The sequence below is a fragment of the Ceratotherium simum genome, chromosome 12, assembly GCF_057802395.1.
Source record: "Ceratotherium simum simum isolate JZ-2026a chromosome 12, ASM5780239v1, whole genome shotgun sequence".
Classification (NCBI taxonomy): Eukaryota; Metazoa; Chordata; class Mammalia; order Perissodactyla; family Rhinocerotidae; genus Ceratotherium; species Ceratotherium simum.
The window spans coordinates 13,377,874-13,391,273 of record NC_141911.1 but is presented as its reverse complement, the minus strand read 5'-3'; the positions used below and the strand labels follow the sequence as shown (position 1 = coordinate 13,391,273).

The following is a 13,400-nucleotide window of genomic DNA, read 5'->3' as shown; positions in this document are numbered from 1 at the left end:
AACCCTTAAGAGGCTTTTGGAGATTCAAAATATTGTATATGTATGAGAATAATTCAGAATAAAATAAGGAACAAAAATCAGGGGATTAACGTCTCTGGGTCACTGTTTCCTTACTTACACAACAATGAAAAAAATAATCCCCCTTTACAATTTTTGTCAGAATTAAATGAAATAATATGTGTATAGGGAATAATAGACCACAACCTGCCCCCTCAACACACACATCACATGTCTAGAATGCTTAGGCATCTACTCCAACCCCTTTTCCTTATTCAGGTAATGAAGAAGCATTTTCCCTACAGAAATTGAATGACCCTAGAGAAAAGACTCCCCTCCTTTCCTAACATTTACAAGTGGCCCCACATAATGGCCATCAAGCCAATCATCCCAAAGCAAGGGCCACCAGCCCTAACAATGCATACACCTACAAATCAACTCTTTAGGGGCTGGCCCCGTGGTGTAGCAGTTAAATGCATGTGCTCCCGCTGCTGGCGGCCTGGGTTTGGATCCCGGGCGCGCACTGATGCACTGCTTGTCAGGCCATGCTGTGGCGGCGTCCCATATAAAGTGGAGGAAGATGGGCACGGATGTTAGCCCAGGGCCAGTCTTCCTCAGCAAAAAGAGGAGGATTAGCATGGATGTTAACTCAGGGCTGATCTTCCTCACCCCCCAAAAAAAAAAAAAAAATCAAATCTTTATTGTCTCAAAGATCCAATGTTCAATCATCAAAGTGTGGCTGAAACACCCACAATTACTTGGTTTCTTTTTTCCTGATTTCATCCAGTGACTCTTCAGTAAAAGTTAACAAGTTAATTTTTATCTTACTCTAATAGACATAATTATAAAATCATATACTCTACATATTACATATTTTGAGTTTGCCTAGAGTAGGAACGCACTGAAGCTCTGCTACACATGAATACGGTAAAAAGGTACATCTTTCTCCCAACTTTGGCCTTTCCAGTCCACTTGGGACCCCCTTAAGGGCTACCAAGAAACTCCTAAGGCAGTGTTTCTTAAACGTGGATTATGAATGTCCAGTGAGCTATAAGAAAATCAAAACAAAACAAAAGCAATGGGAAAATGTCAAAAGGTACATTAGAAGCTAATTTGAAGGAACTCCTATTGGGCAAACCTGAGACAATTTGGGCATCAAAATAAAAATAAGGATAGTAATAGATTATAATCTATCACATAAAAAAGGAGTCCACCAGCCTACACTGATGATCAATAAATATATAAATAAAGAAGAAAGGAAAGCTCTTCCTTAAAGTAAAACGCTAATAAAGACAGAGAGGAATAATGAAGTTAGAAAAATCATCATTTTTATAAGCATTATAGAAAAAATAATTCTGGCAAGAATTATCAATGGATGCTGAATCTGGAGTTTGATAAAGAATGGAATATTTACAGAGTCTCAAAGTATCTCCCCACATATTACTCATTAATTACAGAAAGAAAATAAGAAATCAGACAGTATTTAACCAAATGATCAAAATTAACATTTACCAATAAGAGACAAATGGACAGCACGTGCCTCTGGACGTGTACCCTAAGAAGGACACAATGTCAATTATACAGTATTCCAGCCAAAAATGTATAACCTGAAAACAAATCATGAAGAATATCAGAGAAATCCTAATGGGGTCTGTAAAATGATAGCATTTTTTCCTTCAAAAATGCCAATGCTGTGAAGCCAAAGAAAGGCTGAGGAACAGTTCCAGATTAAAGGAGACTAAAAAACATGCCATCTAAATGCAATATGTGGATCGGATCTTGTATTTGAAAAAAAAAATTGCTATAAAGGACATTATTGGAATAATAAAAAAATCTAGACATATGGGCTGAAGATTGGATAAAAATATTCTATCAGTGTTAAATTTCCTGAATTTGATAACTCGTACAGTGGCTATTTAAGGATATATTCTTGTTTTTAGGAAACACACTGAAGTGTTAAGCATAATGTATGCAACCTAGTCTCAAATGGTTCAGAAAAATAATAACATCTATCTTTACATAAAATGATTAAGCAATGTTGCAAAATTTTTTAAATTGGTGAATATGGGTAAAGGGTATACACTAGTTATTTTTACTAGTCTTACGATGTTTCTGTAAACATACATCTCCTGGTTGTGGAATCCAGGCATGTGAGTTTGAAAAAAGTCCGAGTTTGAAGTACACTCAGTTTAAGAATTACTGCTCTTGGGGCCAGCCCCGTGGCTTAGCAGTTAAGTGTGCGCGCTCCGCAACTGGCAGCCTGGGGTTCGGATCCCAGGCGCGCACCGACGCACTGCTTCTCCCGCCATGCTACGGCCTCGTCCCACATACAGCAACTAGAAGGATGTGCAACTATGACATACAACTATCTACTGGGGCTTTGGGGAGAAAAAAGGAGGAGGATTGGCAATAGATGTTAGCTCAGAGTCAGTCCTCCTCAGCAAAAAGAGGAGGATTAGCATGGATATTAGCTCAGGGCTGATCTTCCTCACAAAAAAAAAAAAAAAGAATTACTGCCCTTGGGCTTAGTGTAATATAGACTGAACACCATTAGTAAGGAGATAAGTGCTCAGCACTATGGTTTAAGAGTAGTAGGAGGCCCTGGCAAGGAAAACATCAAAATAGTCAGTCAGAATTATTTTTGCCATTTTTGATAGAAATTTTTATTTTAAAGGGCAGAGAAATTTTTTTAAAGAAAGTAGGAACAAAACACCCCTTTAACTTTTTTGTGTGTGTGCAGATTCAAGGCTTGGAAATTCTGGCTGTGTTCCCTCCTTTTGTACATAATATTATGTATATAATATTCATGTATATGATATTAAATAACAAATATTAAACATATAAATTGTTTTTGTACTATAAACCACCATTTATTTAATGCTTACTCTGTGCCAAGCATTCTGTTAAAGTTTTTTATATTATCTCATTTTAATCCTCACAACAACCCTAATAGTTAGATATTATTATTCTAATTTCATAGCTGAGGAAATAGTGATCCAGAGAGGTTAAGCCACTTTGCCTGAGATCTCAGAGATGTAAATAGTAAATTTAGGATTCAAACTCAGGTCTAAGTCCAAAGCTTTTATTCTTTTCTTTTGGTGAGGAAGATTGGCTCTGAGCTAACATCTGTGCCAATCTTCCTCTATTTTTGTATGTGGGATGGCTGCCACAGCATGGCTTGATGAGTAGTGTGTAGGTCCACGCCTGGGATCCGAACCTGAAACGAACCTGGGTCGCTGAAGCGGAGCACGTGAACCTAACCACTAGGCCACCAGGCCACCCCCAAAGCTTTTATTCTTAACCACCAAATCTTATGCCCAGAACTGTTAGCGCCCACAGATGGCAAAGGCAATCTACCATCTGTTTCTTCATCACTGGCTCTCATCTCTTTTACCCTCGTCACCGCGTATTACCTCCATCGTTGTTCCCAGCCGCAGCTTCTTTTTCAGGCTACTGTTCTTGTAGAAAGCACATAGGCTTTGATGTGAAAAAAGATCTAGTTCAGACTCTAACACAGAATCTGATTAGACTATAGCCTGTGGTCCTCATTTTCCTCATCAGAAAAATAATGGATAATTCTTATCGCATGGGACTGAGAGGGGATAACATTTAGAGAACCTAGCCCAGAGTAAGTAATTTACAGTAAGATGTAGTTTTGTAGTCAGCCCTCAACCCCCCTTAAATGATAACTCTTATTTTGGTTCTTCCATTTCAGCATACACTTGATTATTTTGGATTTAATTACCTGAGTAGTTATAATCTTGATTCTAAATTTCATTAATTTAGGGCCTGTGAGATTTGGAGAGATGTCATTTACCTTTCCTAGGAAAAAAATAATAACCACTAGTAAATATATTAAGTAAGAAGAAGCTAACTTTGCTTAGATTGATACACTATATATAAAAAGAGAGTTTGGCAAATAAGATCAAGTATTTAGCCATCAGTCAGCAATAACAGAGATACCATTTTGGCAGTTAAAATCATCTTTAATCACTATCAATATGTTTCTAGAAATGAAAACTTCAAGACTTCATGGGAAGATTCAACATGTCAAAAGTCCTTTTGGCAGTATCACAAAATAATTCTGCCAATTAATAAGAAGAAATTTCTACTATACATCTTTATAACACCTTCACATCCCCAGTAATTTGAATTATAAAGTGCTTTGGGGATAGCATGCTAACTTCTTAGATCTCTGAAATCAATGTTACAATTGTTGAGATGGGTATTTTTAAACATATTTCTTGATTATAGAATATTAATATTTACTCAAACATATGGTCATTAAAATAATAATAGGAATTCACCTATCATATTGTGCTTTTATGCAATTTTATTATAAATTTATTAAAAGGAATAAAAATTAAAATATTATACACACACACACATACAAGCAGTCCTTGCTTTGTATAGTACTGTGCTAATTACTGTTAATAGTTACTGTAGGACTGTGAAAGCAAGGGAACAGTTCTAACATGAATGAATTTCAGTTAACATGGTATCATGCAAAGTGAGAACTGCCCATTAAGTACTAAGACGAGGAACTGATTCCACACCACAGGCTACATGGATAAACCCAGTACCAAATACAGTACCTTAGACCTATAAAGTACTCAGCAAACATTTTTTCAGTGAATGAATTGATGAATGGCAAACAATGATAAAAAACTGACATGAACCTTGACCTAAACTTCACATCTTTTAAAAATTAACTCAAAATGGATCATAAACTTAAATGTAAAGCACAAAATTATAAAGCTTTTAAAAAATACATAGAAGGAAATATGAGGGATCTAGGACTAGGCAAAGAGTTCTCAGACTTGACATCAAAAAGCATGATCCATAAAAGTAAAGACTGATAGTGCCGGCCCCATGGCTAAGCGGTTAAGTGCGCGTGCTCCGCTGCTGGTGGCCTTGTTCGGATCCCGGGCGCGTACCAACGTACCGCTTGTCCGCCCATGCTGAGGTCGCGTCCCACGTACAGCAACTAGAAGGATGTGCAACTATGACATACACCTATCCATTGGGGCTTTGGGGGGAAAAAAACAAGGTAAAGACTGATAAAGTGGACCTCATCAAAATTAAAAACTTTTGCTCTTTGAAAGCTCATGTGAAGAAGATAAAAACTTAAGCTACAGACTGAGAGAAAATATTTGCAAATCATGTATCTAACAAAGGACTAGTATCTAGAATATATAAACAACTCTCAAAACTCAACAGTAAAACAATCAAACAATTCAATTAAAAACGGGCAAAGGATGGGGCCGGCCGGTGGTGTAGCAGTTAAGTGCCCGAGGTCCGCTTCGGTGGCCTGGGGTTCGCAGGTTCGGATCCCGGGTGCGCACCTGATGCACGGCTTCTCAAGCCATGCTGTGGTGGCGTCCCATATAAAGTAGAGGAAGATGGGCACGAATGTTAGCCCAGGGCCAATCTTCCTCAGAAAAAAGAGGAGGATTGGCATTGGATGTTAGCTCAGTGCTAATCTTCCCCACCAAAAAAAAAAAAAAAATGAGCAAAATACAAGAACAGATATTTTGCCAAAGAAGACATACAAATGGCACGTAAGCACTTAAGATACTCATCATTACCCAGGAGGGAGGTGGGTGTCCTTATAGAAGGGCAGCACGAGGGATCCCTATAGTCTTTGAACTGTTTGTTCCATATCTTAACTATGGTGCTGGATATGTGAACTTGCACAGAATTTCATACACCCATATACACGTGAATAAAAATAAAACTGGGGAAATCTGAATAAGACAGATAGAATGTATTAATGTCAATATCGTCATTGTGATAGTATATTACAGTTTTGCAAAATGTTACCATCCACGGAAACTAGCAAAGCGTACAAGATATCTTTCTGCATATTTCTTGCAACTGCATGTGTCTCTACAATTACATCCAAAAAAAAAAAAAAAGAGAATTGTACATGGGTGAATTTTATGGTAGGTAAATGATACCTTAATAAACTGCTTTAAAAAAAGAATTAGAGGGAAACTCGAATGAATGAATGAAGGTGACCAAGGACACAGCAAGTCTAGTGTAACCTGACAAATGTAACTTAGATTTCAGGAGATCCAACTATTAAAAATCTACGACCTATGAATCATCTCTAACTTCATGGAATTTACTATACTATAGACCAAAAGAAGACAGGATCAAGGAATACAAATCCTTAAAGATACAAATCCTGTAATGATGTTTTGACTATTTACATAGGATGAATCAATAATTGGGTAAAGATATAAATGCAAAAGGATTGATATTTGTGTGCCTCTGACTTGGTCTAACAAAATAAAGAGAAAATTGGTATAATTACTCATTAAAAATCAAAGTACATAAACTAATGTGAATTAATTTGGATTGCCTCAAATAATACAATTGTATTTTTAATATATGTAAACAATGATTTTATTTATTAAAATATTTTAAAAATCGAAGTTTTATTTTAAATCTCCTAAATTCTTATATAACCTTGTTTCTATTAAAATAACAACAGCAATATTAATAATAATACTTTTTTTTTGGTGAGGTAGATTGGCCCTGAGCTAACATCTGTTGCCAATCTTCCTCTTTTTGCTTGAGGAAGAGCGGCTCTGAGCTAACATCTGTGCCAATCCTCCTCTTTTTGCTTGAGGAAAAGTGGCCCTGAGCTAACACCTGTGACAGTCCTCCTCTATTTTGTTTGTGGGTTGCCACCACAGCATGGCTGATGAGTGGCGTAGATCCGCGCCCCGGATCAGAACCTGTGAACCCCAGGCCACAGAAGTGGAGCATGCCGAACTCAACCACTACACCACTAGGCCGGCCCCTTAATAATAATACTTTTATTACACACTGAATAATTATTTGGAAGAACCTTTCTAAAAAAAAACCTAAGTGTTTAGAGCTTTTTGGTTTTTAAAATTAATGTCTAGTTTTATTACGCTAGGATTAGAGAAGGTGGGCTATATGAAGTCTGCTTGAGACAAATGTGTAGGTTTTCTTGACACTGCTACTCTGGAGGGTAAATTTAAAGTTGGAGCTCCAATTATGCCATAGGCTGTGTGAGCTTAGATATTTCCAGCAAGGTTTCTGAGCTTCTGTTTCCCGTAAAATGCGGGAAACCACTCCTATCTATTTTACAGGAGTGCTATGAACCTTAACTGAGATAACATATACAAAAGCATCTTTTAATTGGTAAAGCAGTATCTAGGACCTGACTCACCTTTTTTTTCCTAATGTGGAAGTCTGAGAAACAGCTATACTTTTCTGACATGATTTTGGATGTAGTTTTCTTGTTTTTAAAAAGAGAAATATAGTTTTAGTCTAAATGAATCTGTTGTAACATAGCACAAACGCACTTCCACCTAATGGGCAGTATAAATTAGATTAATTACCAACAACTACATCAGTTACTAATTTATTAAAGTCTACAAGAACAATAATACTTTTCTATTTACTTCCTGTAGATGGCTACATCTCTAAAAGAGGTGGCATTTTTGACTATTTGTAATGTCTTGTTCTCTTTTCAAAAGAGTAGAGTATTTCCACAAAAGAATTAGAGAGAAATTATTTTATTAATAGCGGTTGGTATATCTAATATAAAGCCTATCTGTAAAATATTAAGCAGCTTTAATCAAAACATCTCTATGTAATAAGTTAAACATCAAATAAAGTACTATTCTATAAGAAAAAGATAACTGCACTAATACTTTTAGTAATTCCATGGCACTAAGCATTCAAATAGCACATGCTGTGGAGACAACTACTTGTAATAAGGAATGGTTTATATACCATTTAGGTGGAGAATACACAGTGGAAGATGGGAAGAAGAGAAAGGAGGCTGGAGGTCTCAAAAAAGCATTCTTCTTTAAATACTTTGGTTTGAAGCAAACCAATTCCATAAGTCTCTTCCTGAGCAAACAGCGTTAAATTGGTATATGGTGACTGACATATAAATAATCTCATTTAAACGCTCATTATAAAAGGTTAGTTTTCTTCAGTATTTCTTAAACATCTAAATGGTGGAATTTATAAGTAAGAAATTTCCTATCTTAGATGAAGATCTAAAACGTGCATCAAAAGAGTCATCTCTAAAATGCAAAATCTGGGGGCCAGCCCCGTGGCTTAGCAGTTAAGCGCACACGCTCAGCTACTGGGGGCCCGGGTTCAGACCCCGGGCGTGCACCGACGCACCGCTTGTCCGGCCATGCTGAGGCCGCATCCGACATACAGCAACTAGAAGGATGTGCAGCTATGACATACAACAATCTACTGGGGCTTTGGGGAAAAAAAGGAGGAGGATTGGCAATAGATGTTAGCTCAGGACCAGTCTTCCTCAGCAAAAAGAGGAGGATTGGCATGGATGTTAGCTCAGGGCTGATCTTCCTCACAAAAAAAATAAAAATTAAAAAAATGCAAATTCTACTAAGACTTAAAGATGAGGAAATTCACTTATTTATATCTTTTTAGAAATTTTCAATTTTTTTCAATTAGAAAGTAACAACTAGATTTTTGATTAAGTTTTAAAAATCTTTGCTATCACATGATATTGCTCAATGGCATAAGAACGCGAGAGATTCAGTGAGAAAATATTTTCTATGACATTTAGAATCAAATTGGCAGCCCAGCGTTTATTTCTCTACTTCGGAAAGGACAGACCACCAAAGCAGTTTAGGACAGACTAAGTAGAGAAATTCGGGAAAAGAAAAAAAGAAAAAACCTGGTAACCAATCACACTCCTAAAATTGAAAGGCAACAATTGTAGAGAAATAAAGGAAGAGTAAGTCCTCAAGGAGGTCTCTCTAAGGAGAAAAGGGAAATAGCTAAGTACTAAGAGGTCACAAGGTACATTAAACACATAGGGAAAACCCACTCATTAAATTTAAAGATCTGGTCCTGAAAGAGCAGTTTTTGTTACTAAAAGGCATACCATTTGCAGTTTTTTTTTTTATTCAAAAAGATTTATAATATTACTTTGTTTTTCTGAAGGTTTTTTCCTGTCTTTAATTTGATTCTATAATGAGTGTTACCAAATGGCATCTAAACAAATGTAAAAATTAAAACGTGTCATTTAAATGTAACCAAAAAGCTGAGAATTTTAGGCTTATTTAATTCGGCTTGTTTTGCAAGAAATGTTCCACTGTTTTAACTTTTAAATAAAATAAATGTATCACACTTCTCACTAGCATTATTTTTAATCACACTGGTTCTTACTTAACTGCACTACTTACTCAACCCAATTGTAATCAGCAGCTGCTACGGCAGCATATTCCAACCCACCTCCTTGGGGCACACCACACTCAGCGCCCACTAACCACAATGGCCATTCCAATGCAAGTCGTGGAATTAAAAAGCAAAACAAAACAAAAAATGTAATTCTCACTGAATTGTTTTTATACAAATAAAACAAGGTATTAAAGTAAAATAAATATTAAGGGCAGCCTGAAATACAAGGGAAGTCAGAAATGAGATGAGAAAATGTCTAACAATGAAAAGAGACTGACACTAAACATAGATTTATTCAGGCTCCTTCTCTTAACTGGTTGTATTAGGCAAGTCACATTTTAAAGTCTCAATTTCCTCACCTGTAAAACAAGGGTTTTTTTTTTTTTTTTTTTTTTTTTTTTTTTTTAAAGATTTTATTTATTTATTTTTCCCCCAAAGCCCCAGTACATAGTTGTATGTCATAGCTGCACATCCTTTTAGTTGCTGTATGTGGGACGCGGCCTCAGCATGGCCAGAGAAGCAGTGTGTTGGTGCGCGCCCGGGATCCGAACCCGGGCCGCCAGCAGCGGAGCGCACGCACTTAACCGCTAAGCCACGGGGCCGGCCCAAAACAAGGGTTTTAAACTTGATGATCCCTAAGGTATCCTTTAGTTATAAAATTCTATGATTCCATAAAAATAAAATAAGAAAAAAAATCCTAAAAAAATAAATAAAATGAAGAGGTGACAGAGATGGGTGTGTATGTATGTGTATATATAGTATCTGTCTTTTCCATCTCTCTTTTCCCCCATGTTCATAACTTCTACAAATCACTACTCGATATGAGCAGATAAGGGCTCTCCAAGCGTGGCTCACTTGCTAAAGTCTTGTTCCTTCATTCAAATAGCTTCCTACGGAATCTATTCTTGAAGAATACAGGAACTGCTGATGACAGAGCTAAACTCCCAAAACCTCCTGCCTAAACTTGAAACCACAAATATCTTTTCTCATCTCTCTATCAACAAAGTACTAGCCCCAAATATGATTTAAACTTATTCAAGTCAGGATGTTTTCATCTTATTTTAGAATCTATGTCAATAAATTGGTCAGGAAAACAAAACTATGAGAAAAAATAAAGAAACAGGGAATATAAATTGGTAGTAGATGTATTTCATTAAAGTTGTTTTACAATATTAAGTAAAATAATTCAACGAAAAAGCAACATGAGTTAGATGTATATTTCATATACTTCAGTATTAACCATTTTGATGCTTTATCACAGGCCAGCCAAGAGATTAGCCTCAGTTTCCAAATTTGAATCAAGATGTAGAAAAAAAAATAGTTGTACACAGCAGCTGGTTAAGTAATAAAATCATAATTTTAATGACTAATTTCAAAGCACTGTGATCAAAGAAAAGATAATCTCTTGGTAATTCGATGTTTTTATATTGTGAAATGAAGAAAATTACTATCTTTTAATCTATGCAAAAGCACAAACATTCCCTATTAAACTGATCATATATAATAAATTAGGATGCATGTTTTAGCTTACCTAGCAGTTATTACCATAAGATATTTTGTGGGTAGAAGTATTTCAATTGTGTTATTTTCTCAAGCATCTGCTTAAAATTTTGCAGACATCTAAGGGCCCAAAACTACATTAGTTTATTGGCTGTAACCTACTATAAATGAAATATGTCAACCTGATAGGGAGCCCTGATTTAAAAGCCAAATTTACCATTTGAGAATTGACACATTCAGGCTCCTGTTAAGCACCTGAGGTATAAAAGATACACTTGAATAATACTTTACTAACAGATAAAGATTTACAACATCTTTCAAATCTAGAAGAAGCATAGGCAATTTTACAGTGGATCACAGCCAAAACAGTATCACAATAAACCCTGAGGGCTGTACCTTTAATTTCCAATCAGCTTACATGGTTCACTAACAAAAGCTGTGCTGGTGACAAACGGCTAGGTAATGCTGAAAGAAGATGGTACCTGCCACCTATTAATGCTTACGAACAGACATACAAGACACATTTCTATTCTAAGACAGACCTCTCCCATCCCTATTTGATCTCATACCAACATAAAGACTGCCACTGACCTGCATTCTTTCTAATCTAGGAAGCCTTTCTTCTAGCTTTTCCTAACTTCTTTCCTCCTTAAAAGCTATCTTTGCTCATGTTTATTTTGACACAATTTCAACCATATAAAATGGCAATAGGTAAGGAATAGTCTCCAGTTGTGAGATACTCTGCTCACGTACACCCTAAACACACAAATATTCCTCAGACACATCATCCCTCAGGCAAAGTTTCCCAAGAAAAATAATAAGCCTTTCTTCAGATAATTAGTAGTAGGAAAAAAGACAAAGAAAAAAAAAAAAAACCTTTACCGAGAGAGATAATGCTTGTATATGTTTATTTCTTTACAATCGGTCATTTCTCCTTGTCTGACTGCATTTCTGTAGGATGCGTTTTTGCTCAATTATTTCTACCTATTAACTCCTAAAAGTTATTAGCCAGAGTATCTGCGTTAGGCGGCCTCTAAGACGGCCCTCAAAGATCCTTGCACCCTGGGATTCATGCCCTTGTGTAATCCTCTCTCCAATGATTTTGAGTTGGACTTATTGACTCACTTCTAACAAATACAATAAGGCAGATCAGGTTATAACAGACTCTATAGTTGCTGATTGCTCACCCTAGGGGAAGCCAGCTGTCATACTGTGAGGCAGTCCTATGGAGAACCCCACGTGTGGAGAACTTGCCACCACAAGTTCACGGCCTGCCAACAACCATGAAAGTGCACTTGGAAATGGATCCTCCTCCCCCTGGGTGGAGCCTTCATATGAGATCACAGCTTGACTACCACCTCATGAAAGACCTTGAGTCCTAGGTGCTCTGCTAAGCTGCTCCCGAATTTCTGACCCACAGCGACTGTGAGATAATAAATGTTTGTTGTTTTAAGCTAAGTTTTGAGGTAATCTGTTCCTCAGCAATAGATAACTAATATAGTATCTCATAAGACAAATTGTCGAGTTAACTTGATAAAAACGGGAAGTTTCCTACTCAACCTGAAAAATAGAATAAAATTTATTCTTCCATCTGAGATCTGCTCAATTTTCTAAACCATTTTCTTAGCGGGGAAAAAAACCCTGCTATCTCAGAAATACGGTTACCAAAATCCAAACATTAAAAGAAGGAGAAGGAACGTTGAAATGAAAACATAAATAAGCTTCACTTTGTAGTAATAAAGATAAGGATATATTGATTTGGAGAGAAACACCTAGGATCCTTGAAAATAAAAATTCCACTTGTTAAAACAAGTAGACTCAATTAATAAATTACTAAATACATACAAAGCCTAAAAATAAAACAAACCACTTAAATGCTGAGGATTGGGATTCATTTATGTAATATCATCCAAATAACAAGATTTAATTGAGCACCCACCATGTTAAGAAACTAGAGTCCAGTCACAGAGAAAGAAACAGACGACAAACTAAGAATTCGCCAAATTTATAACCAAAGTTTGACGGCTGAAGCAACTGGCAATCCACCATGACCTTAACTGTATTGTGTTTGCATTCACATTACGAGAAAGTATGTAAAGAACCGAAAACTGTGCCTATGCACCAAAAAAAAAAAAAACCCACGCAAAAACAACAAAAACCCACTCTACCTGAAAAGCAACACTTGGACAAGAGGGTAATCCTTGCGGTTTCTCGGCTTCATTTCGGAAACAAGCTGAGTCACTACCTGGGGTCCCAAACTGACCTATACTCCAATGGCCTAGAAACACAAGAAACACACCTACTCCCGCCTCTTGACACAGAGTCCTCATTTTAATAAGCCATCACCGCCGTCACTCAAGACGCCTTGCACTGTCATTGGTTCCAACTCTTGCTGGTTGGCAAGTTTCTGCCAACTGGCAACCACCGGCTGTCTTTATTTCCGAGAAGAAAAGTAGGGGTGTACAGAGAAAAGTGGCCAAAGCTCGGAAATAGCTAGGCTGACGCTTGTACCTGAGCGACCTGCGATCCCCACCGCCGCCGCGACGAATCGGCCTCTGGGCGGGGGCTTTGAGCCAAAAAGAAAATGGCTCAGCCGGGAACTGGTGCCCAGGCCATGGAGAAGCCGGTCCAAACTTGTTCACGACGGTGGAGGTGCCAGCTGTGAGAATACCAGACACAGCACGGGAGCCCTC

The 13,400-nt window shown here is 37.1% G+C and overlaps 1 protein-coding gene across 3 annotated transcripts in view; it reads right to left on the bottom strand.

The window, feature by feature from the left end:
• The window catches only part of FBXO8 (F-box protein 8), a 47,110-nt gene extending 33,745 nt beyond the window's left edge, over positions 1-13,365 (bottom strand). Inside the window, exons 1-2 of one of the 3 annotated variants that reach the window (XM_087437419.1) lie at positions 12,876-13,176; positions 3,743-3,819 (exon numbers count right to left, since the gene is read on the bottom strand). The gene's annotated coding sequence lies outside the window, so the exon portion shown is untranslated. Of the gene's footprint in view, positions 1-3,742; positions 3,820-12,875; positions 13,177-13,218 lie in introns of those variants that run through there. The other 2 variants (XM_004433498.2, XM_087437418.1) reach the window with 2 other exon arrangements.
• Positions 13,366-13,400: the final 35 nt, after the last annotated feature.